Raw genomic sequence first — 27,353 nt, forward strand, 5'->3', positions numbered from 1 at the left:
TAGCCTGCCCCATCCCTTATTTCTCAACTTTGTTTTACTGTTTTCTTGTGACTCGGTTTTACCGAGGCACAAGATGGCCACTAACACTTCCTGGTTTCGAGTGTTGACAGACAGTTCACAGCCAATCAGCATGCAGCTCACGCTCATAATTGAATGGATTTCCAGATGCGTGCTGCACTCCGTCTCTAGATATTGCTATGATTTTACTTGTATTTTTCTCAGAAACTACTGAACAGATTTACACCATTTAACAAAAAGCACAATCTGCGAACCGAACTCTACCTCTCTGCCAAATTTCGTGTAATTCCGTTCAACCGTTCGGGCTATAGCTAGGCTAAAGGTCCCTATGGAAAATTGCATGGGGAAAACATGTTTTGGGACCCCCCTTTTTTCTTGGCCCCCACTTGACGAATCACCCCCAAACTTTCAGGAAAGGCACAGAACCAAGTAGGCCATTTTCTTAGAGAAATTTATGAGGATTCGTCCACCGGCGCCAAAGTTATTCCAAATAGAATGTTGTGGATTTCCTATGGAAACTAGGTCCTAACTATAACGACCTACTGGCGACCGCCAGGAGGTAATATGGAGGTAATATATATATATATATATATTACCTACTGGCGGTCGCCAGTAGGTAGTTATAGTTAGGATTTTTTTCAATGCAAATTCTCAAAATTCTATTGTGAATAACTTTGGCGCCGGTTGACGAATCTGCCTGAAAACTTCCTCACATTTGCCTTCCGGAGATCCGGTCCTTCCCTGAAAGTTTTGGGGGCATTCGTCAAGCGGGGGCCGAGATAAAAGGGGGGTCCCAAAACGTGTTTTCCCCATGTTAATTTCCATAGGGCGGTCAAACTCACTTTTAGCCCGAACGGGTGAATGGATTTCCACCAAACTTGGCAAAATTTGTAGGGACTGGTAGCCCAATGTGCCTTTGCTATGTCTCAAGATATGTGCTCTAGTGGTTTTTGAGTAATTTAGGTTAAAAAAAATATATATATCTATGGCAGCGCCCCGGTACGCGCACCGGGGAGCACTCTGGGTGCGCCACGCGAGGTGCGCACGGAAGGCTGATTGGCACTCGGGTGTCTGTAAACATTCGAAACAGTCCGGAGCAGCCGCCATCTTGTGTCTCAGTAGAATCGAGACACAAGAGGTGGGAAAAACAAAGGGGGAATTGACCATAAAGGGGCAGAGTAGATCCCCCCTGACCCCCTAGGTGTGATGTGGGGGTCATAAAAGGGTCCCGCGCACCGGGGAGCGGACCGGGGAGCGTACCATGGGAAAAAAGAATGATAGAGTTTTCAAAAAATGTAGCATTTTTTTATAAATTGGAGGTAGTTCTAAAAAGAACTGTTTTTTTTCTTCTTTTTGTTGTTTTATATTTTTTTATTGTTTTTTGAAATTTTTTTACTTTTTTTGACTTTTCTGAACATTTTTTATTTTTTTTGGTATTTTTTAAGGGGAGAAACAAAAAACTGGGAATTCTAAAGATCTCAACAGGAGCAAAAAAAAAATGGAAAACATTAAAGTTTCCTTGGGCACTTGTGGTTATCTCAAGCACGGTTAATAAGTGTGATGCATTGCTCTCCATAGCATATTGTTTGTCCACAAAAAATACAAACCATTTTAAAATTGGAAAAGTTTGTTTGTATAGTAGAGCACATCTCCCTAACTTCCGGTCCCGATGGGGTGGAAACATTAGTTTGGGATATGCTGGCAGAAGATTTCACAGGGTTTCTGGCCAGTTCCCTGACCTCTGCCCTAGCATAGTTATTTGGATGTTTTCGTAGCATATGTCTGATCATTGTGTGGTTGCCGAAGGAGTATTTTTTGTTGGGATTCCCCCTTGACAGCTCCTGATGACATATTAAGCAGGTTCCCTTAGGCGCATTTACTTTTTTTTTGTCGTTGGCGATTGAAAAAACTTGCAGGATGATGTGCTCTTTAGGTTTGTAGGTAATATTGTCCTCACGGACGAATCTCCTCTCCTCCTCCTCTTCATCCTCCTCCTCTTCTTGATCTCCACCACTGTGAAGTTGTGGTGGTCCTTGTGGTGGTGGTGGTGGTGGAGGTGGTGGTCCAGAAGATCCAGCAGCTGCAGCTAATGTATCCATTTTCTACTGAAATAACTGCAGGTCTACCTCTCTCAAAGCAGAAAGTTAGAATGAGGAAAAAAGGTGGGGTCTTTCATCATTTGGAAAAGAAAACTGTTCTGAACCAATGAAAAGTGTTATTTTCAGGTCACAAGACCAGGGGTTTCATCATTATGAAACCAAAACTGTTATGAACCAATAAAAAGTGTTATTTTCAGGTCAAATGACCCGACGCGCTTACGCTACGCGCCCCGGGGTGCGCCCTGGAGCGCGCCCCGGGGCGCGTCGCGTAACCACGTCAGATGCTTGCGTTGCATGGTCGTATTCGCTCGTCTGCTTCCGGGTGCGCTTACGCCGTGTGTATCACGCGGACACGGCTACGCGATACGTCACGGTCATGTTTTCGTTCACGACATTGGCGCTAACGGGACGCTTCCCGGTTTGCGCACCGGGGCGCTTCAAAAGACTGCGCTTTCTGGGGTGCTCACCGGGGCGCGCACCGGGAGCTCTCCAGGGCAAAAAAAAAAACAAACTAATATACATTTAAAAAATTGTTTTAAATAGAAATATAATATAGGATTCATTTTCTAAAATATTACATTTCATAGCTATAGACATTTGCTATTTAAAAAACTTTCAAATTCACTGAAAAAAACATAGGTTTGGGGCCTTATATATAGTTAGGAATTAGCATTTAAAAGACCTATGAAATTCACTGAAAAAAACCATAGGTTTCAGACCAGTTATAGTTTGGAATTAGCATTTAAAAAACCTTTGAAATTCACTGAAAAAACCATAGGTTTCACACCAGTTATAGTTAGGAATTAGCATTTAAAAAACCTATTAAATTCACTGAAAAAGCCATAGGTTTCACACCAGTTATAGTTAGCTGGAAATTTTACTGACATAAACCATTGAAATTCCCACGTTATAGTTAGTTGGACTCACTGTAACTTGCAGCTTGCCGGCGCCATCGTAAAATAGTTACAACAGGCCAGGCTTCAACTTTTGCCCCCGGAATAATCCGCCGCTCGCGGATTTGCGAATTCTCGGTAAATTCGCGGGAGTTCGCGGATCGCGAATTTACCGAAAATTCGCAAAATCCGCAAGCGGAACGGATTTTCCGCTCGTAGTTAACATCCACTCATACACCAACAGTTTTATATAGTCACTCATACATATACGCACTCATCATATGTAGTGATAAACCTATACATCCTGTTACACACCGACAGTCATCCAAAAGTTACTCACACATGCAAATAAACTATTGAACATCCATTTATTTGCATATACAACTATACACACACTACCACCTTACTTCTATGGAAATTTACACATACTTACTCTCCTAAACAATCACTTATAGAAACACATACTTATTTAAACAGGAACTCTTACAATCTCTCGCTGTCACATATACTCACTTATATACATCAATACTCACATATACTCTATTAAAACATATGTATTTACTGATAAAGACACTAGTGAGACAGTCATTCCCTCACTAACATACACATATACACACTCATCCACCCATACAGTCCTGCACATATGCTGTCTTCAAAACACATACAAACAGTAAGTCAGTCACCAACCCATGCAGCCACTTATACACAAAGTGAAACACTGATACATATATTTCAATATTTAAAAGTTACTCGCTAATATATGTATTCACTAAGATACACTTAATGAGGCAGTTAACCAATCATTTTTTTTTAAACATCCATTTACACACTTATTTAACCATTTATTCTTCCATCGACCTTTACAAATACATATATAAAACATATTTATTTTTCAGAAAGACACACATTCACTGGATGGTGTCATCAGTGATGTCATGAGTGATGTCACTGACTATGTCATGAGTGATGTAATATGTGACGTCATCAGCAGTGCATTGCAGGCGCGCAAGTTATAGTGAGTCCAACTAACTATAACGTGGGAATTTCAATGGTTTTATGTCAGTAAAATTTCCAGCTAACTATAACTGGTGTGAAACCTATGGTTTTTTCAGTGAATATATATATATATATATGTATATATTACCTACTGGCGTTCGCCAGTAGGTATATATAGTTAGGATAAATTCCCTATGGGACTTTTGAAAATTCTATGTCTAATAACTTTGGCGTTTGTGGATGGAATCGGCTGAAATTTTCAGGAAAATGGCACATTTTGTTTCTGAGCAGCTCCTGAAAATTTGGTGGGGTTTCGTCAAGGGGGGGCTGAGAAAAAAGGGGGGTCCCAAAACGTGTTTTTTGCATTGAGTTTTCCATAGGGCGGTTGGACTCACTTTTAGCTCGAACGGCTGAATGGATTTGCACGAAACTTGGCAAAATTGTAGGGACTGTTAGCCCGATGTGCCTTTGCTAGGTCTCAATATATGTGCTCCAGTAGTTTTTGAGAAATTAACGTTTAAATCAAGATATATATCTGTAACAGCGCTCTGGGCAGCGATCCGGTCCGCTTACTTTTCGCTTATCGGAACTTTGCGCGCAGAAAGCTGATTGGCTCTCCGGTGTCTGTCAACATTCTAAACAGTCCGGAGCGGCCGCCATCTTGTCTCTCGGTAGGATCGAGAGAGAAGAAGAGGTGAAAAACGAAGGGTGAATTTAATGAAAGGGGGCAAGGTATCCCCCTCTTGACCCCCTAGGAATGCTGTTGGGGTTATTAAAGGGACCCGTGGGGAAAAGAAAAAAAAAATGATTTTTCACGGTAGAAGCGCTTCACGGGCCGCGAACTGGGCCGCAAACTGGTAGCGAAACGGGAATTCGCCATTTTGTGCTTCGTAAATTAAATTACTAGTTATAAGTGGGTACGGGAGACGTATCCTAATCCCCTATGTTTCCTGAGGGTGGGTGAGGAGGCTGATATATGTTGATACATCTCTTCCAGCGGCTGTGCGTGAGCTTTTTTTTTTTTTTTGCTGCGTGACAGTCCGGAGCGGCCGCCATCTTGTCTCTCGGTAGGATCGAGAGAGAAGAAAAGGTGAAAAACTAAGGGGGAATTTAATGAAAGGGGGCAAGGTATCCCTCTCTTGACCCCCTAGGAATGTTGTTGGGGTTATTAAAGGGTCCCGTGGGGAAAATAAAAAAAAAATGATTTTTCACGGTAGAAGCGCTTCACGGGCCGCAAACTGGTAGCGAAACGGGAATTCGCCATTTTGTGCTTCGTTAATTAAAGTACTAGGTATAAGGGGGTGCGGGAGACATATCCTAATCCCCTATGTTTCCTGAGGGTGGCTGAGGAGGCTGATATATGTTGATATATCTCTTCCAGCGGCTGCGCCATCTTGCCTTTTTTCGAATGCCACAATTTTGTCGTGCACGGCAGCCATTTTAGATGCCAGGCTGGTCCCAGGCTATCACCTACCCCTGCGGATGTAGTTTATGGCCCCAGCTGTAGAGAATTCAGACATGCCAATCCTCCTGATTCAGGCGTGTGAGTACTGATTTCAGTGCTAGTCTCCCGCCTCCCGATTTCTGCAAGCAAAAACCCGGGGGCATATTACTAACAACTAGCGATAATTTTTGTCTATAACTTGTTTAGAGACAAAAATTATCGCCGCACATCGGCGATTTTTATCGCAGATAAACCTTGCTATTATCGCAGAAAAGTCAGCGATATTCATGTATTATCGACCTAATGCTCTTAGCCATGTTATCCACCTCCCATTGGATAACATGGCTAAAACCTGCTCAGGGCAGGTGTTAGCTTTTGGAGATATTCGCGCTTAGTGCGAATATCTCCAAAAGTTGGTAATAGAAGGTAGCGATGTTAGGGACTGTTTCCAGTCGCTAACATCTTGGCACGCCACTTTGCATGTCATTAGTGATAAGTATCACTGACATGCAAAGCCGGGCCCAAGATGGTCGCTATCTCCTTTTAGGTGTCACTAACTGGTGTTAGCGACAGCTTGATAATAGGGAAATAATTTTATCTCCGCTTTCATGGTTTTTAAAGCCAAAAAAGCGGAGATAAACCCCCTTGCTAATATGCCCCACGATTCCTTGGGGGTTTCAGCTGATAGGGCTTGGTATTGTGTTACATGGTAATTCTTCCATGAAACGTCAGAGGGTCGATGTAGGGGTTCTAGAAGAGGTGATAAACCATTTAAGCCTCATGAACAAGCGCATGGTCTTTTAAAGATTTCTGAAGTACTCGGGGCGGCGGTGTGTGTGTGCCCTCTTTCAGGAGCGGGCGGGGGGGCACTGCCAGCAACTTGCCAGGTCAGGTAGTGTTCAACACGTGCATCACCCTTTCTCTGCTTGCTATTGCGCTCCATGCTTCGGAAAGGTAAGAAAAAGAACGTGCATTTGAGTTTGAAATGTCCGATCCTGCAGCAGCACACTTCCAAAGCCCACACATGACAATAACCCGATTCAAGGCCCCATTCACCCGTTTTTCAAAAAATAGATAACACTCCAACAAAGTAAGGTTATAAAACTTTATTAACTTTTAACGATAATGAACAGAACAAAAACTAAAAACATTTAAACATTTATTAACACAAAAAGCAACAATGGTTAGAAGCTGTCTTTTGTGCGAATAGTCCCAAGGCAGCACAACGTGCAGAGTTCTGGACGGCACCCAGGTGATGTCGCCTGGGTGCCGCACTGGTTTAGGGATCCTACAATGCTGCTCCGAAAATTGGCGTGGGTCGTCCCGGGTGGGGCGGGGGGAGGCCTCGTCAGTAGCGGTCTGTTGTGCGAATAGTCCCAAGGCAGCACAACGTGCAGAGTTCTGGACGGCACCCAGGTGATGTCGCCTGGGTGCCGCACTGGTTTAGGGATCCTACAATGCAGCACAGAAAAACAGCGTGGGGCGTCCCGGGTGGTGCGGGGGGAGGCCTCGTCAGTAGCGGTCTGTGTCCAGTGTCACATGGCTGACACAACATGTACGACAGGCACCCAGGTGATGTCCAGTAAACTGCCGCACTGGTTTTGGTATCCTACAATGCTGCTCCAAAAATTGGCGTGCGGCGGCCCGGGGGGGGGGGGGAGGCGGCGTGAACGGGCCTCCCCAGGTGGCGGCCATTCAGCTGTTTACCGCCCGCTCTTGCGACTACAGCGTCTCGCTCACCATGTAGTTGAGTTGTTCCCACTCTTGCGGTGCAGCGATAGGCGGCTGCCACATGACTCTTAAAATGGCGGACGGCTCTTCGGTTTTGGGCCTGGTCCACTGAAATGGCCCTGGGACACCTTGGAAGTCGGATGCTTGCCTGCTAGGGCTTGGGCTCCATTCTCGAAAAGCGTCCCCTCAGCCGTGAAGATTGTATAAAAGTCTTGGGGGCTCCCAACTCCCGCAGGCTTTCGGTGGGGAGCGGCTGCCATGATTGCTCGCGGAATGACCACGACGGAGCCACGAGATGGTGGTGCTCTCATGCTGACGCCAGCTTCAGTCTGAATGATCCAGAAACAAGGTGGGGCTTTCATCGTTTGGGAAAAAAAAATGTTCTAAACCAATGAAAAGTGTTATTTTTAGGTCATATGACCAAGCCTTCCATCTTTAGGAAACCAAAAGTAAAATGAACCAATGAAAAGTTTTATAAACAAGTCACATGACCTGTTATGCGACATAGGGCTACAAAAAGCGTAGAAAATCCGTTGGCACGTGAGGCGGCGTCAGTAGCGGACCGATGTGCGAATAGGCCAAAGGCAGCACAACGCGCCGAGATCCGGATGGCACCGAGGTGGTGTCCAGCAAATTGCCGCACTGGTGTGGCCATCCTACAATGCTGCGCCGAAAGACGGCGTGTCCAGCTGAATTGCGGTCACTGTTGCGGTACAGTGACTCGAACGCGCCGAGATCCGGATGGCGCCGAGGTGGTGTCCAGCAAATTGCCGTACTGGTGTGGCCATCCTACAATGCTGCGCCGAAAGACGGCGTGTTCAGCTGAGTTCCGGTCACTCTTCCGGCACAGTGACTCGAACGCGCTGAGATCCGGATGGCACCGAGGTGGTGTCCAGCAAGTGGCTGCACTGGTGTGGCCATCCTACAATGCTGCGCCGGAAGTCGACGTGGGGTGCCCCGTTGGCTTATGAGGTGATGTCAGTAGTGGACTGATGTGTGAATAGGTCGGAACCAGCACAAGGCGCAAAGACCCGAATGGCACGTCCTGGATGTTGAGTGCCTCAGTTGAGATTTCTGAGCAGTGCTTGTAGAACTGTCTGAAGCTTATTTGCACCTGCTGCAGCTTCACTAGGTCCGGCGGAACTTGTTGCCTTTTCCTTTCTGCTTCTTTTCCTACAATGCGTTTCTTCTGAAGACACGACCAGGTCCCTGAATGTGTGCAGGGGGACGTTATTGAATGAATGAACGCGCCGAGATCTGGATGGCACCGAGGTGGTGTCCATCAAATTGCCGCACTGGTGTGTCCATCCTACAATGCTGCGCCGAAAGTCGGCGTGGGGTGCCCCGTTGGTTTATGAGGTGATGTCAGTAGCGGACCGATGTGTGAATAGGTCGGAACCAGCACAAGGCGCCCTGCACTGTTGAGCCTTTTTCAATGTCTGTTTTTTGTTCTTTCCCTTCCATCAAAAACAAAACAAAAATACAAGGCGCCAAGATCCGAATGGCAAGTCCTGGATGTTGAGTGCCTCAGTTGAGAGTTCTGAGCAGTGCTTGTAAGACTGTCTGAAGCTTATTTGCACCTGCTGCAGCTTCACTAGGTCCGGCGGAACTTTTTTCCTTTTCCTTTCTGCTTCTTTTCCTACAATGCGTTTCATCTGAAGACACGACCAGGTCCCTGAATGTGTGCAGGGGGACGCTATTGATTGAATGAAAATGGCGGCTTGACACAAAGCTGACTCAAGCGTTACTGTTGGTGCTATACAGACAAAAATTGGTTTTCAGTTTGTACATTCTTCAGGTTTTTTTTTCCATCCAAGTCTGATTGAGAGTTTGTAGAAAAATGGCTTCAGATTTTCCACATACTACTCTTCAACATTCTTCCTAAATGTAACAATGTGAAACTCACTAGGAGAACGGCTGTTTCTGTTTCCTTTCAAAATGCTGCCACCAATATTTTCTGAATGGAAGACATCATCTTGTAACATAAAGGGCCGAAAGGGGTTCTGGTCTGGCCGATGGTTGGTGGAGACATTTTGACTATATCTTGGACCTGCCCGGCCTCGCCCAAAATGGCGCCGGTATAAATGGGACTCGTAACTCTTTGCCCGCAAATGTATATCTAGAAAATGTTATTGTAAGTGGCCCTGTCGTATTTTAATTACAAAATGTACGTCCACCGATACCGCAACTGTTAGACACCTTTGTTCTTGTCACCTAATGGCCCGCTCGTTACGTTCTTCTACAGTGTAAATGTCTCCTCATCATATACGATTTGAGTTTGCTCCGTGGCCGGCCCACGTGGTTATAGGCCCGTATTTGTATACTGACATTTTCACAATAAAGGTTTTTAAAACAAAACACGGTAGTAGTATTTTCATTTGTAAAGTTTTTACTTTTAGTGACTGTTTTCGAATCAGTAAAAGGCAAGTGAAATAAAGCAGTCCAATTACATGACGGATAAAAGGTATAATATGTAGGAACGCAGTAAAGATAAATGGTCAAGGGCAGTTGTGTTTTTCATGTCTGCAACATAAAGTGATCGATAAGAATCTGATAATCAGGCGCATCGGCGACTAAGACAGCAGGCCGAATCTCTTTTACTCAACGGCTCCGTCATGGAAGGAAGAAACGCCCTTTTTCTCGAAAAAGGAATATATTTTACTTGCCAGACAGTTGTAAATTTTCCGGGAAAGTACATTAGCCTGGAATATTATAACATATGTTTGAAAAAAAAATATTGTTCGAAAATAATAAAAAGCGTAATTTTTAGGTCATATGACCAAGCTTTTCATCATTAAATTAACAAAAGTAAAATGAACCAATGAAAAGTTTTATTAACAAGTCACATGACCTGTTATGCTTACGTTACGCGCTGCGCGCCGCGCCTCGGATCACTTCCGGGTGCGCTAACGCGGCGTGTCATAAAACGCATTACGCGACAACGTAGGTCAAGAATATAGTCTAAATGTCTCCACCAACCAGCGTTCAGAACACAACCCCTTTCAGCAGTCCAAAAAGTTCTGTTAAATGACAACAGAGGGGACAGGCAACAAGAACCATCAGTCAAAGAGGGGAGGGCAAGTTCTTCTCTTCCGGGTCATGTTGGGGCGCTACCGGAACTGATCGAATTGGTAGTCTACAGTGTTTCTGGATGTTTCAGACTAAAGCTGGCGTCAGCATGAGACCACTACCATCTCGTAGCTCCGTCGTGGCCATTCCACGAGCAATCATGGCAGCCGCTCCCCACCAGAAGCCTGCGGGAGTCGGAGGCCCCCATGACTTTTGTAGAATCTTCACGGCTGAGGGGACGCTTTTCGAGAATGGGATCCAAGCCCTAGCAGACAAGCGTCCGAGTTCCAAGGTGTCCCAGGGCCATTTTAGTGGACCAGGCCCAAAACCGAAGAGCCGGCCGCCATTTTGAGAGTCCTGTGGCAGCCGCCTATCGCTGCACCGCTAGAGCGGGCGCATCTCAACTACATGGTGAGCGAGACGCTGTAGTCGCAAGAGCGGGCGGAAAACAGCTGAATGGCGGAAGAGGCACAGTGTAGCAAAAGCGGGCGGAATGGCAACTAAAACGATAAAGGGGCGCCTCACTACAGCTTGTCTTCAGGTCAAACGGATTGTGGGACAAGGTCCAGAATTGAAGAGTCATCAAAAGGCAAAAAGTACCGCCGGACCCCGGGAGCCGGCCGCCTATGTCGGGGGCGATCTCAGGCTACACCAGTGCTATAAGACTTGGGGAGGGTGTCGGAGCCAAGCGTCTTCTCCGAGTCCATGGCCATCACAGCGCCCCTCAGGGGCCTCCGTCAAGCTGTTTAGGAAGGTAACATATCATATTGTTTTCTAATGCAGTCAGGTCCACAAACGACACTCACTTACTTTGAGAATAGTGAAGCTGCAGTAGGAGGAAATAAGCTTCAGACAGTGTTACAAGCGCTGCTCAGAACTCTTAACTATGGCACCCAACATCCAGAACTTATGCTATTTGAGAATGGTAGTGACATCGAAGCATCTCGGGGACCAAAACCATTAACGTACTTTCACGTATGAAAATCTTACTTGGGGAGGGGGCAGGAGCGAAGCGCCCCCTCCCAGTCAGCGCCACCACACCGTATGTTGAAAATCTGAAGCCATCGTTCTACAAAGTCAACCAAACTTGGATTGAAAAATCTAGAAAAATGTACAAACTGAAAACCAGTTTTGGTCTGCATAGCATCAGTAACAACGCTTGAGTCAGCTTTGTGTCAAGCCGCCATTTTGATTCAACAAAGCACAGGCATCGAAAAAGGCTGAAATTCAGAACTCTAAACTATGGCACCCAACATCCAGGAGCTTGCTATCCGGATCTTGGAGCCTTGTGCTGTTTTCGATCTATTCACACATCGGTCCACTACTGACATCATCTTATAAACCAACGTTATGTAAATAGTTTTTTAATAAAATGTTTTACCCTATTTCTTTGCTGGTGTGTTGTCTATATTTTTAATATTTGCATAGGGTTTGTCATTATTTTGTGCGGGATGGGTGATGGAGCCGAGCTGTCTTGCAGCCCTCATGGTGTGGAGCTCAGTTCATCTCACTATTTTCGTATTTCTCAAGAAGGGTTGTTCCTAATATTTCTATTTTAGCGAGGTCAAAAAGAGATCCAATTAGTGGCCTACTGATTTTGCTCGATTACTTTTATTTTTTTACACGATTTTTCACTATCTGCAAAGACTAAACAGAGTATTGCGACTTTGTGCTTGTTTGTAAATAGAGAATGATCCAAAGAGAACCAATTCTAAAACAGTAAATGCTTGGACAACAATCAATCAAATGGAGAGACAAGGAGGTACGACGGATTACAACGGGGGTAAAGGCCTGCGTTAACTACCCTTCTGTATCTGCAAAGAGAGAGTACTAACAAAGGCAAAAGAGGGGAGGGGGGGGGCAGCGTTCAAAGCACATCAGCGTGCATAAATATGAAAATGTTTTTATCTATCACGTATTTGACATTTTAAAGCTTTTCATATTTGCTATTAAAAAACCAATGAAATTCACAGAAAAAACCATAGGTTATAGTGGATATATAGTTAGGAATTTGCATTTACAAAACCTTGAAAATTCAATGAAAAAACCATAGGTTATAGGCCATATATAGTTAGGAATTAGCATTTACAAAACCTTATTTTACTCGCATAAAACCATTGAAATTCCATATATAGTTAGCTAACTATAAGCGCTAACTATATATCGCGCACCCGCAATCCACTGCTGATGATGTCACATATTACATCATTCATGACATGGTCAGTGACATCACTGATGACATCACTGATGACATCTCAAATGACATCACTGATGACAACTCAAATGATATCAATGATGACATCTCAAATGACATCACTGATGACAACTCAAATGACATCACTGATGACATCTCATTTGTCATCACTGATCACATCACTCATGTGATAATACAATGAACCTCTTCAGACTCTAATATAACCTTACATACACTCAGTATAAACAGACACTCACAGACTGTCACTCATCCATGGACTTACTCACACACCTAGTCAGTCATGCAAAGAATCAATCACACCTCCATTTCCTCAACTATACAGTTATACACATCTTACTTATTCAAACATATAATAACACATATTTACTCTCTTATATAATCCCTGATACAAGCTCACAGTGATCGATACAGCCACTCACACATTCACTGGCTCTTATGTTCAGTTATTTATATATCTCAACTCTCACATGTATTGTGTTTTACATACGTACTTACTTGCACATGTAGCAATGAGAAATCCATTCACTCACCAACACACCCATGCACAGTCAACCGCCCATATAGCTGTTTCCACATGCACTCTTGAACTCATACTCCTAGTGAATCAACTGCTTACACATCTATGCACAGAGTCACGCACCTCCCAGCCACCCACACACACACTCAGCCTCCCATTCAAATACTTGGGCAACCAATCAATAACCCATATGGCCACTCTTATAGCTACTGATCAACACATGCAGCAGCTTACACAACAACAAACATACTGATGCACGAATTAAGACAGTTTAGTCACTAACCCATGTACTCAGTGAGACACATTTAATCACTCACTCATACAGTCAGTCATGCACCTACTAAATTCTTCATCCAGACACTTATACATCCACTCATTCTTCAATATGTGAAACATATTTAAACTTTACAGACACATACAATCACTGGATGTTGTGATCAGTGATGTCATCAGTGATGTCATTTGAGATGTCATCAGTGATGTCATCAGTGATGTCACTGACCATGTCATGAATGATGTAATATGTGACATCATCAGCAGTGGATTGCGGGTGCGCGATATATAGTTAGCGCTTATAGTTAGCTAACTATATATGGAATTTCAATGGTTTTATGCGAGTAAAATAAGGTTTTGTAAATGCTAATTCCTAACTATATATGGCCTATAACCTATGGTTTTTTCATTGAATTTTCAAGGTTTTGTAAATGCAAATTCCTAACTATATATCCACTATAACCTATGGTTTTTTCTGTGAATATATATATATATATATATATTCACAGAAAAAACCATAGGTTATAGTGGATATATAGTTAGGAATTTGCATTTACAAAACCTTGAAAATTCAATGAAAAAACCATAGGTTATAGGCCATATATAGTTAGGAATTAGCATTTACAAAACCTTATTTTACTCGCATAAAACCATTGAAATTCCATATATAGTTAGCTAACTATAAGCGCTAACTATATATCGCGCACCCGCAATCCACTGCTGATGATGTCACATATTACATCATTCATGACATGGTCAGTGACATCACTGATGACATCACTGATTACAACATCCAGTGACTGTATGTTTCTGTAAAGTTAAAATATGTTTCACATATTGAAGAATGAGTGGATGTATAAGTGTCTGGATGAAGAATTTAGTAGGTGCATGACTGACTGTATGAGTGAGTGATTAAATGTGTCTCACTGAGTACATGGGTTAGTGACTAAACTGTCTTAATTCGTGCATCAGTATCTTTGTTGTTGTGTAAGCTGCTGCATGTGTTGATCAGTAGCTATAAGAGTAGCCATATGGGTTATTGATTGGTTGCCCAAATATTTGAATGGGAGGCTGAGTGTGTGTGTGGGTGGCTGGGAGGTGCGTGACTCTGTGCATAGATGTGTAAGCAGTTGATTCACTAGGAGTATGAGTTCAAGAGTGCATGTGGAAACAGCTATATGAGCGGTTGACTGTGCATGGGTGTGTTGGTGAGTGAATGGATTTCTCATTGCTACATGTGCAAGTAAGTACGTATGTAAAACACAATACATGTGAGAGTTGAGATATATAAATAACTGAACATAAGAGCCAGTGAATGTGTGAGTGGCTGTATCGATCACTGTGAGCTTGTATCAGGGATTATATAAGAGAGTAAATATGTGTTATTATATGTTTGAATAAGTAAGATGTGTATAACTGTATAGTTGAGGAAATGGAGGTGTGATTGATTCTTTGCATGACTGACTAGGTGTGTGAGTAAGTCCATGGATGAGTGACAGTCTGTGAGTGTCTGTTTATACTGAGTGTATGTAAGGTTATATTAGAGTCTGAAGAGGTTCATTGTATTATCACATGAGTGATGTGATCAGTGATGACAAATGAGATGTCATCAGTGATGTCATTTGAGTTGTCATCAGTGATGTCATTTGAGATGTCATCATTGATATCATTTGAGTTGTCATCAGTGATGTCATTTGAGATGTCATCAGTGATGTCATCAGTGATGTCACTGACCATGTCATGAATGATGTAATATGTGACATCATCAGCAGTGGATTGCGGGTGCGCGATATATAGTTAGCGCTTATAGTTAGCTAACTATATATGGAATTTCAATGGTTTTATGCGAGTAAAATAAGGTTTTGTAAATGCTAATTCCTAACTATATATGGCCTATAACCTATGGTTTTTTCATTGAATTTTCAAGGTTTTGTAAATGCAAATTCCTAACTATATATCCACTATAACCTATGGTTTTTTCTGTGAATTTCATTGGTTTTTTAATAGCAAATATGAAAAGCTTTAAAATGTCAAGTACGTGATAGATAAAAACATTTTCGTATTTATGCACGCTGATGTGCTTTGAACGCTGCCCCCCCCCCTCCCCTCTTTTGCCTTTGTTAGTACTCTCTCTTTGCAGATACAGAAGGGTAGTTAACGCAGGTCTTTACCCCCGTTGTAATCCGTCGTACCTCCTTGTCTCTCCATTTGATTGATTGTTGTCCAAGCATTTACTGTTTTAGAATTGGTTCTCTTTGGATCATTCTCTATTTACAAACAAGCACAAAGTCGCAATACTCTGTTTAGTCTTTGCAGATAGTGAAAAATCGTGTAAAAAAATAAAAGTAATCGAGCAAAATCAGTAGGCCACTAATTGGATCTCTTTTTGACCTCGCTAAAATAGAAATATTAGGAACAACCCTTCTTGAGAAATACGAAAATAGTGAGATGAACTGAGCTCCACACCATGAGGGCTGCAAGACAGCTCGGCTCCATCACCCATCCCGCACAAAATAATGACAAACTCTATGCAAATATTAAAAATATAGACAACACACCAGCAAAGAAATAGGGTAAAACATTTTATTAAAAAACTATTTACATAACGTTGGTTTATAAGATGATGTCAGTAGTGGACCGATGTGTGAATAGATCGAAAACAGCACAAGGCTCCAAGATCCGGATAGCAAGCTCCTGGATGTTGGGTGCCATAGTTTAGAGTTCTGAATTTCAGCCTTTTTCAATGCCTGTGCTTTGTTGAATCAAAATGGCGGCTTGACACAAAGCTGACTCAAGCGTTGTTACTGATGCTATGCAGACCAAAACTGGTTTTCAGTTTGTACATTTTTCTAGATTTTTCAATCCAAGTTTGGTTGACTTTGTAGAACGATGGCTTCAGATTTTCAACATACGGTGTGGTGGCGCTGACTGGGAGGGGGCGCTTCGCTCCTGCCCCCTCCCCAAGTAAGATTTTCATACGTGAAAGTACGTTAATGGTTTTGGTCCCCGAGATGCTTCGATGTCACTACCATTCTCAAATAGCATAAGTTCTGGATGTTGGGTGCCATAGTTAAGAGTTCTGAGCAGCGCTTGTAACACTGTCTGAAGCTTATTTCCTCCTACTGCAGCTTCACTATTCTCAAAGTAAGTGAGTGTCGTTTGTGGACCTGACTGCATTAGAAAACAATATGATATGTTACCTTCCTAAACAGCTTGACGGAGGCCCCTGAGGGGCGCTGTGATGGCCATGGACTCGGAGAAGACGCTTGGCTCCGACACCCTCCCCAAGTCTTATAGCACTGGTGTAGCCTGAGATCGCCCCCGACATAGGCGGCCGGCTCCCGGGGTCCGGCGGTACTTTTTGCCTTTTGATGACTCTTCAATTCTGGACCTTGTCCCACAATCCGTTTGACCTGAAGACAAGCTGTAGTGAGGCGCCCCTTTATCGTTTTAGTTGCCATTCCGCCCGCTTTTGCTACACTGTGCCTCTTCCGCCATTCAGCTGTTTTCCGCCCGCTCTTGCGACTACAGCGTCTCGCTCACCATGTAGTTGAGATGCGCCCGCTCTAGCGGTGCAGCGATAGGCGGCTGCCACAGGACTCTCAAAATGGCGGCCAGCTCTTCGGTTTTGGGCCTGGTCCACTAAAATGGCCCTGGGACACCTTGGAACTCGGACGCTTGTCTGCTAGGGCTTGGATCCCATTCTCGAAAAGCGTCCCCTCAGCCGTGAAGATTCTACAAAAGTCTTGGGGGCCTCCGACTCCCGCAGGCTTCTGGTGGGGAGCGGCTGCCATGATTGCTCGTGGAATGGCCACGACGGAGCTACGAGATGGTAGTGGTCTCATGCTGACGCCAGCTTTAGTCTGAAACATCCAGAAACACTGTAGACTACCAATTCGATCAGTTCCGGTAGCGCCCCAACATGACCCGGAAGAGAAGAACTTGCCCTCCCCTCTTTGACTGATGGTTCTTGTTGCCTGTCCCCTCTGTTGTCATTTAACAGAACTTTTTGGACTGCTGAAAGGGGTTGTGTTCTGAACGCTGGTTGGTGGAGACATTTAGACTATATTCTTGACCTACGTTGTCGCGTAATGCGTTTTATGACACGCCGCGTTAGCGCACCCGGAAGTGATCCGAGGCGCGGCGCGCAGCGCGTAACGTAAGCATAACAGGTCATGTGACTTGTTAATAAAACTTTTCATTGGTTCATTTTACTTTTGTTAATTTAATGATGAAAAGCTTGGTCATATGACCTAAAAATTACGCTTTTTATTATTTTCGAACAATATTTTTTTTTCAAACATATGTTATAATATTCCAGGCTAATGTACTTTCCCGGAAAATTTACAACTGTCTGGCAAGTAAAATATATTCCTTTTTCGAGAAAAAGGGCGTTTCTTCCTTCCATGACGGAGCCGTTGAGTAAAAGAGATTCGGCCTGCTGTCTTAGTCGCCGATACGCCTGATTATCAGATTCTTATCGATCACTTTATGTTGCAGACATGAAAAACACAACTGCCCTTGACCATTTATCTTTACTGCGTTCCTACATATTATACCTTTTATCCGTCATGTAATTGGACTGCTTTATTTCACTTGCCTTTTACTGATTCGAAAACAGTCACTAAAAGTAAAAACTTTACAAATGAAAATACTACTACCGTGTTTTGTTTTAAAAACCTTTATTGTGAAAATGTCAGTATACAAATACGGGCCTATAACCACGTGGGCCGGCCACGGAGCAAACTCAAATCGTATATGATGAGGAGACATTTACACTGTAGAAGAACGTAACGAGCGGGCCATTAGGTGACAAGAACAAAGGTGTCTAACAGTTGCGGTATCGGTGGACGTACATTTTGTAATTAAAATACGACAGGGCCACTTACAATAACATTTTCTAGATATACATTTGCGGGCAAAGAGTTACGAGTCCCATTTATACCGGCGCCATTTTGGGCGAGGCCGGGCAGGTCCAAGATATAGTCAAAATGTCTCCACCAACCATCGGCCAGACCAGAACCCCTTTCGGCCCTTTATGTTACAAGATGATGTCTTCCATTCAGAAAATATTGGTGGCAGCATTTTGAAAGGAAACAGAAACAGCCGTTCTCCTAGTGAGTTTCACATTGTTACATTTAGGAAGAATGTTGAAGAGTAGTATGTGGAAAATCTGAAGCCATTTTTCTACAAACTCTCAATCAGACTTGGATGGAAAAAAAAACCTGAAGAATGTACAAACTGAAAACCAATTTTTGTCTGTATAGCACCAACAGTAACGCTTGAGTCAGCTTTGTGTCAAGCCACCATTTTCATTCAATCAATAGCGTCCCCCTGCACACATTCAGGGACCTGGTCGTGTCTTCAGATGAAACGCATTGTAGGAAAAGAAGCAGAAAGGAAAAGGAAAAAAGTTCCGCCGGACCTAGTGAAGCTGCAGCAGGTGCAAATAAGCTTCAGACAGTCTTACAAGCACTGCTCAGAACTCTCAACTGAGGCACTCAACATCCAGGACTTGCCATTCGGATCTTGGCGCCTTGTATTTTTGTTTTGTTTTTGATGGAAGGGAAAGAACAAAAAACAGACATTGAAAAAGGCTCAACAGTGCAGGGCGCCTTGTGCTGGTTCCGACCTATTCACACATCGGTCCGCTACTGACATCACCTCATAAACCAACGGGGCACCCCACGCCGACTTTCGGCGCAGCATTGTAGGATGGACACACCAGTGCGGCAATTTGATGGACACCACCTCGGTGCCATCCAGATCTCGGCGCGTTCATTCATTCAATAGCGTCCCCCTGCACACATTCAGGGACCTGGTCGTGTCTTCAGAAGAAACGCATTGTAGGAAAAGAAGCAGAAAGGAAAAGGCAACAAGTTCCGCCGGACCTAGTGAAGCTGCAGCAGGTGCAAATAAGCTTCAGACAGTTCTACAAGCACTGCTCAGAAATCTCAACTGAGGCACTCAACATCCAGGACTTGCCATTCGGATCTTGGCGCCTTGTGCTGGTTCCGACCTATTCACACATCAGTCCACTACTGACATCACCTCATAAGCCAACGGGGCACCCCACGCCGACTTCCGGCGCAGCATTGTAGGATGGCCACACCAGTGCAGCCACTTGCTGGACACCACCTCGGTGCCATCCGGATCTCAGCGCGTTCGAGTCACTGTGCCGGAAGAGTGACCGGAACTCAGCTGAACACGCCGTCTTTCGGCGCAGCATTGTAGGATGGCCACACCAGTACGGCAATTTGCTGGACACCACCTCGGCGCCATCCGGATCTCGGCGCGTTCGAGTCACTGTACCGCAACAGTGACCGCAATTCAGCTGGACACGCCGTCTTTCGGCGCAGCATTGTAGGATGGCCACACCAGTGCGGCAATTTGCTGGACACCACCTCGGTGCCATCCGGATCTCGGCGCGTTGTGCTGCCTTCGGCCTATTCGCACATCGGTCCGCTACTGACGCCGCCTCACGTGCCAACGGATTTTCTACGCTTTTTGTAGCCCTATGTCGCATAACAGGTCATGTGACTTGTTTATAAAACTTTTCATTGGTTCATTTTACTTTTGGTTTCCTAAAGATGGAAGGCTTGGTCATATGACCTAAAAATAACACTTTTCATTGGTTTAGAAATTTTTTTTTTCCCAAACGATGAAAGCCCCACCTTGTTTCTGGATCATTCAGACTGAAGCTGGCGTCAGCATGAGAGCACCACCATCTCGTGGCTCCGTCGTGGTCATTCCGCGAGCAATCATGGCAGCCGCTCCCCACCGAAAGCCTGCGGGAGTCGGGAGCCCCCAAGACTTTTATACAATCTTCACGGCTGAGGGGACGCTTTTCGAGAATGGAGCCCAAGCCCTAGCAGGCAAGCATCCGACTTCCAAGGTGTCCCAGGGCCATTTCAGTTGACCAGGCCCAAAACCGAAGAGCCGTCCGCCATTTTAAGAGTCATGTGGCAGCCGCCTATCGCTGCACCGCAAGAGTGGGAACAACTCAACTACATGGTGAGCGAGACGCTGTAGTCGCAAGAGCGGGCGGTAAACAGCTGAATGGCCGCCACCTGGGGAGGCCCGTTCACGCCGCCTCCCCCCCCCCCCCCGGGCCGCCGCACGCCAATTTTCGGAGCAGCATTGTAGGATACCAAAACCAGTGCGGCAGTTTACTGGACATCACCTGGGTGCCTGTCGTACATGTTGTGTCAGCCATGTGACACTGGACACAGACCGCTACTGACGAGGCCTCCCCCCGCACCACCCGGGACGCCCCACGCTGTTTTTCTGTGCTGCATTGTAGGATCCCTAAACCAGTGCGGCACCCAGGCGACATCACCTGGGTGCCGTCCAGAACTCTGCACGTTGTGCTGCCTTGGGACTATTCGCACAACAGACCGCTACTGACGAGGCCTCCCCCCGCCCCACCCGGGACGCCCCACGCCAATTTTCGGAGCAGCATTGTAGGATCCCTAAACCAGTGCGGCACCCAGGCGACATCACCTGGGTGCCGTCCAGAACTCTGCACGTTGTGCTGCCTTGGGACTATTCGCACAAAAGACAGCTTCTAACCATTGTTGCTTTTTGTGTTAATAAATGTTTAAATGTTTTTAGTTTTTGTTCTGTTCATTATCGTTAAAAGTTAATAAAGTTTTATAACCTTACTTTGTTGGAGTGTTATCTATTTTTTGAAAAACGGGTGAATGGGGCCTTGAATCGGGTTATTGTCATGTGTGGGCTTTGGAAGTGTGCTGCTGCAGGATCGGACATTTCAAACTCAAATGCACGTTCTTTTTCTTACCTTTCCGAAGCATGGAGCGCAATAGCAGGCAGAGAAAGGGTGATGCACGTGTTGAACACTACCTGACCTGGCAAGTTGCTGGCAGTGCCCCCCCGCCCGCTCCTGAAAGAGGGCACACACACACCGCCGCCCCGAGTACTTCAGAAATCTTTAAAAGACCATGCGCTTGTTCATGAGGCTTAAATGGTTTATCACCTCTTCTAGAACCCCTACATCGACCCTCTGACGTTTCATGGAAAAATTACCATGTAACACAATACCAAGCCCTATCAGCTGAAACCCCCAAGGAATCGTGGGGCATATTATCAAGGGGGTTTATCTCCGCTTTTTTGGCTTTAAAAACCATGAAAGCGGAGATAAAATTATTTCCCTATTATCAAGCTGTCGCTAACACCAGTTAGTGACACCTAAAAGGAGATAGCGACCATCTTGGGCCCGGCTTTGCATGTCAGTGATACTTATCACTAATGACATGCAAAGTGGCGTGCCAAGATGTTAGCGACTGGAAACAGTCCCTAACATCGCTACCTTCTATTACCAACTTTTGGAGATATTCGCACTAAGCGCGAATATCTCCAAAAGCTAACACCTGCCCTGAGCAGTTCTTAGCCATGTTATCCAATGGGAGGTGGATAACATGGCTAAGAGCATTAGGTCGATAATACATGAATATTTACTGACTTTTCTGCGATAATAGCAAGGTTTATCTGCGATAAAAATCGCCGATGTGCGGCGATAATTTTTGTCTCTAAACAAGTTATAGACAAAAATTATCGCTAGTTGTTAGTAATATGCCCCCGGGTTTTTGCTTGCAGAAATCGGGAGGCGGGAGACTAGCACTGAAATCAGTACTCACACGCCTGAATCAGGAGAATTGGCATGTCTGAATTCTCTACAGCTGGGGCCATAAACTACATCCGCAGGGGTAGGTGATAGCCTGGGACCAGCCTGGCATCTAAAATGGCTGCCGTGCACGACAAAATTGTGGCATTCGAAAAAAGGCAAGATGGCGCAGCCGCTGGAAGAGATATATCAACATATATCAGCCTCCTCAGCCACCCTCAGGAAACATAGGGGATTAGGATATGTCTCCCGCACCCCCTTATACCTAGTACTTTAATTAACGAAGCACAAAATGGCGAATTCCCGTTTCGCTACCAGTTTGCGGCCCAGTTCGCGGCCCGTGAAGCGCTTCTACCGTGAAAAATCATTTTTTTTTTATTTTCCCCACGGGACCCTTTAATAACCCCAACAACATTCCTAGGGGGTCAAGAGGGGGATACCTTGCCCCCTTTCATTAAATTCCCCCTTAGTTTTTCACCTTTTCTTCTCTCTCGATCCTACCGAGAGACAAGATGGCGGCCGCTCCGGACTGTCACGCAGCAAAAAAAAAAAAAAAGCTCACGCACAGCCGCTGGAAGAGATGTATCAACATATATCAGCCTCCTCACCCACCCTCAGGAAACATAGGGGATTAGGATACGTCTCCCGTACCCACTTATAACTAGTAATTTAATTTACGAAGCACAAAATGGCGAATTCCCGTTTCGCTACCAGTTCGCGGCCGCGCTTCTACCGTGAAAAATCATTTTTTTTTTATTTTCCCCACGGGACCCTTTAATAACCCCAACAACATTCCTAGGAGGTCAAGAGGGGGATACCTTGCCCCCTTTCATTAAATTCCCCCTTCGTTTTCCACCTCTTCTTCTCTCTCGATCCTACCGAGAGACAAGATGGCGTCCGCTCCGGACTGTTTAGAATGTTGACAGACACCGGAGAGCCAATCAGCTTTCTGCGCGCAAAGTTCCGATAAGCGAAAAGTAAGCGGACCGGATCGCTGCCCAGAGCGCTGTTACAGATATATATCTTGGTTTGAACGTTAATTTCTCAAAAACTACTGGAGCACATATATTGAGACCTAGCAAAGGCACATCGGGCTAACAGTCCCTACAATTTTGCCAAGTTTCGTGCAAATCCATTCAGCCGTTCGAGCTAAAAGTGAGTCCAACCGCCCTATGGAAAACTCAATGCAAAAAACGCGTTTTGGGACCCCCCTTTTTTCTCAGCCCCCCCTTGACGAAACCCCACCAAATTTTTAGGAGCTGCTCAGAAACAAAATGTGCCATTTTCCTGAAAATTTCAGCCGATTCCATCCACAAACGCCAAAGTTATTAGACATAGAATTTTCAAATGTCTCCCGCACCCCCTTATACCTAGTACTTTAATTAACGAAGCACAAAATGGCGAATTCCCGTTTCGCTACCAGTTTGCGGCCCAGTTCGCGGCCCGTGAAGCGCTTCTACCGTGAAAAATCATTTTTTTTTTATTTTCCCCACGGGACCCTTTAATAACCCCAACAACATTCCTAGGGGGTCAAGAGGGGGATACCTTGCCCCCTTTCATTAAATTCCCCCTTAGTTTTTCACCTTTTCTTCTCTCTCGATCCTACCGAGAGACAAGATGGCGGCCGCTCCGGACTGTCACGCAGCAAAAAAAAAAAAAAAGCTCACGCACAGCCGCTGGAAGAGATGTATCAACATATATCAGCCTCCTCACCCACCCTCAGGAAACATAGGGGATTAGGATACGTCTCCCGTACCCACTTATAACTAGTAATTTAATTTACGAAGCACAAAATGGCGAATTCCCGTTTCGCTACCAGTTCGCGGCCGCGCTTCTACCGTGAAAAATCATTTTTTTTTATTTTCCCCACGGGACCCTTTAATAACCCCAACAACATTCCTAGGAGGTCAAGAGGGGGATACCTTGCCCCCTTTCATTAAATTCCCCCTTCGTTTTCCACCTCTTCTTCTCTCTCGATCCTACCGAGAGACAAGATGGCGTCCGCTCCGGACTGTTTAGAATGTTGACAGACACCGGAGAGCCAATCAGCTTTCTGCGCGCAAAGTTCCGATAAGCGAAAAGTAAGCGGACCGGATCGCTGCCCAGAGCGCTGTTACAGATATATATCTTGGTTTGAACGTTAATTTCTCAAAAACTACTGGAGCACATATATTGAGACCTAGCAAAGGCACATCGGGCTAACAGTCCCTACAATTTTGCCAAGTTTCGTGCAAATCCATTCAGCCGTTCGAGCTAAAAGTGAGTCCAACCGCCCTATGGAAAACTCAATGCAAAAAACGCGTTTTGGGACCCCCCTTTTTTCTCAGCCCCCCCTTGACGAAACCCCACCAAATTTTTAGGAGCTGCTCAGAAACAAAATGTGCCATTTTCCTGAAAATTTCAGCCGATTCCATCCACAAACGCCAAAGTTATTAGACATAGAATTTTCAAATGTCTCCCGCACCCCCTTATACCTAGTACTTTAATTAACGAAGCACAAAATGGCGAATTCCCGTTTCGCTACCAGTTTGCGGCCCAGTTCGCGGCCCGTGAAGCGCTTCTACCGTGAAAAATCATTTTTTTTTTATTTTCCCCACGGGACCCTTTAATAACCCCAACAACATTCCTAGGGGGTCAAGAGGGGGATACCTTGCCCCCTTTCATTAAATTCCCCCTTAGTTTTTCACCTTTTCTTCTCTCTCGATCCTACCGAGAGACAAGATGGCGGCCGCTCCGGACTGTCACGCAGCAAAAAAAAAAAAAAAGCTCACGCACAGCCGCTGGAAGAGATGTATCAACATATATCAGCCTCCTCACCCACCCTCAGGAAACATAGGGGATTAGGATACGTCTCCCGTACCCACTTATAACTAGTAATTTAATTTACGAAGCACAAAATGGCGAATTCCCGTTTCGCTACCAGTTCGCGGCCGCGCTTCTACCGTGAAAAATCATTTTTTTTTTATTTTCCCCACGGGACCCTTTAATAACCCCAACAACATTCCTAGGAGGTCAAGAGGGGGATACCTTGCCCCCTTTCATTAAATTCCCCCTTCGTTTTCCACCTCTTCTTCTCTCTCGATCCTACCGAGAGACAAGATGGCGTCCGCTCCGGACTGTTTAGAATGTTGACAGACACCGGAGAGCCAATCAGCTTTCTGCGCGCAAAGTTCCGATAAGCGAAAAGTAAGCGGACCGGATCGCTGCCCAGAGCGCTGTTACAGATATATATCTTGGTTTGAACGTTAATTTCTCAAAAACTACTGGAGCACATATATTGAGACCTAGCAAAGGCACATCGGGCTAACAGTCCCTACAATTTTGCCAAGTTTCGTGCAAATCCATTCAGCCGTTCGAGCTAAAAGTGAGTCCAACCGCCCTATGGAAAACTCAATGCAAAAAACGCGTTTTGGGACCCCCCTTTTTTCTCAGCCCCCCCTTGACGAAACCCCACCAAATTTTCAGGAGCTGCTCAGAAACAAAATGTGCCATTTTCCTGAAAATTTCAGCCGATTCCATCCACAAACGCCAAAGTTATTAGACATAGAATTTTCAAAAGTCCCATAGGGAAAAAATTCTAACTATATATACCTACTGGCGAACGCCAGTAGGTAATATATATATATATATATAAATGAACAACACGATTCCTACAAAGAAGAACCTGAGGGACTCAGCGGGGTTCCAGGAAAGGCTTTTATTTTCGGCAATGTATGGCATGACGCGTTTCGACAGAAATGTCTTTTTCAAATGCCTGTAACAACGTGCATTCTGCCAATCCTCTTTTAAATGTTACAAGTCGTCTTGCCATTGGTGGCAATCCAGGTGGGCCAGTAGGTATATATAGTTAGGATTTTTTCTCTATGGAACTTTTGAAAATTCTATGTCTAATAACTTTGGCGTTTGTGGACGGAATCGGCTGAAATTTTCAGGAAAATGGCACATTTTGTTTCTGAGCAGCCCCTGAAAATTTGGGGGGGGGTTTCGTCAAGGGGGGCCGAGAAAAAAGGGGGGTCCCAAAACGCGTTTTTAACATTGAGTTTTCCATAGGGCGTTTGGCCTCACTTTTAGCTCGAACGGCTGAATAGATTTGCACGAAACTTGGCAAAATTGTAGGGAATGTTAGCCCGATGTGCCTTTGCTGGGTCTCAATATATGTGCTCCAGTGGATTTTGAGAAATTAACGTTTAAAAAAACAGATATATCTGTGACAGCGTCCCGGATAGCACACCAGTTCGCGTACTTTTCGCGTAACGGAGCTTTGCGAAGCAAAGCTGATTGGCTCTCCGGTGTCTGTCAACATTCTAAACAGTCCGTAGCAGCCGCCATCTTGTCTCTCGGTAGGATCGAGAGACAAGAGGAGGCCAAAACAAAGGGGCAAATGACCATAAGGGGGCATAGTAGATCCTTCCTGACCCCTTATGTTTGATGTGGAGGCTTTAAAAGGGCCCCGCAGGGTCAAAAAAAAATAAAAAATAAATAATCGTTTTTTTTCGTGGGGTGCGCCCGGTATGCGTACCGGAAAGCGGTCTGGGGAGCGTACTATAAGGAAACAAGAATGATTGACTTTTAACTTATTGTATGTTTATTGAGTGTTCGTTTTGTTGTTTTTTTTTGTTTTTTTTTATTTACGTAGCAACATGTAGGTACCAATGCAGAGTCTAAAAATCAATAAACGCCGTCTCCTTTGTAGATATCTTGCATGTTGTTACAGAAGTTATTGTGGTATATGGAATTCATACCATAGTCTGTCTGGAAAGCCGAAACAACATGGAGGCAGGAGATGATAAAGAGATGTTAAATACACATTGGAGATAATATAGTGGAAGAAAGGAAGTAACTATGAGCAAACTTAGTATGTAACACAAAAAAGTTGCACAGTATATTTAAAGTCTGACTTCACGTTATAATCAATTTGCTACTAGTTTACAATATACATATAAAAATGAATAATGTGTCAAACAATTTTTGAATTATGAAATAAAAATTTATTATTCTGATTCTTTTTCAATATTTAAAAGAAATTCTAAAAAATCATTATCATTTTTTTTTTCATTTTCCAGTAGGAAATCTACTGCTTCCACACATTGCAGAAGTTCATTGTTCCGTGAATCGTCATTGAATTCATGGTCAATTTCTGACTCTTTTTTTGTTCCTGCTTTAATTTTCAAGTTATTTTCCTGTTGTCCTTCCATTTTGTATGCTGAAAAATGAATTTTTAAAAAATATATCAGTACAGATAGGCCACTGTTGGGTTTAAGTACAGACAGGTAGTTTGGTTATTTAAACAGTGATTTTTTCGTTGGGCAGTGTATGGTATCAAACTGGAAGTAGAAATATGAAGAAAATTATCAAATAAACTCTTAGTCAATTCTGAATTATACAAGACAAGTCTAACTCCATCCATAACTAAAACAGAGAAGTCTATTTTATTCTATAAGTATTACAGAGTGA

Source organism: Lissotriton vulgaris, chromosome 5 (genome assembly GCF_964263255.1).
Source record: "Lissotriton vulgaris chromosome 5, aLisVul1.2, whole genome shotgun sequence".
NCBI classification, from domain to species: Eukaryota; Metazoa; Chordata; class Amphibia; order Caudata; family Salamandridae; genus Lissotriton; species Lissotriton vulgaris.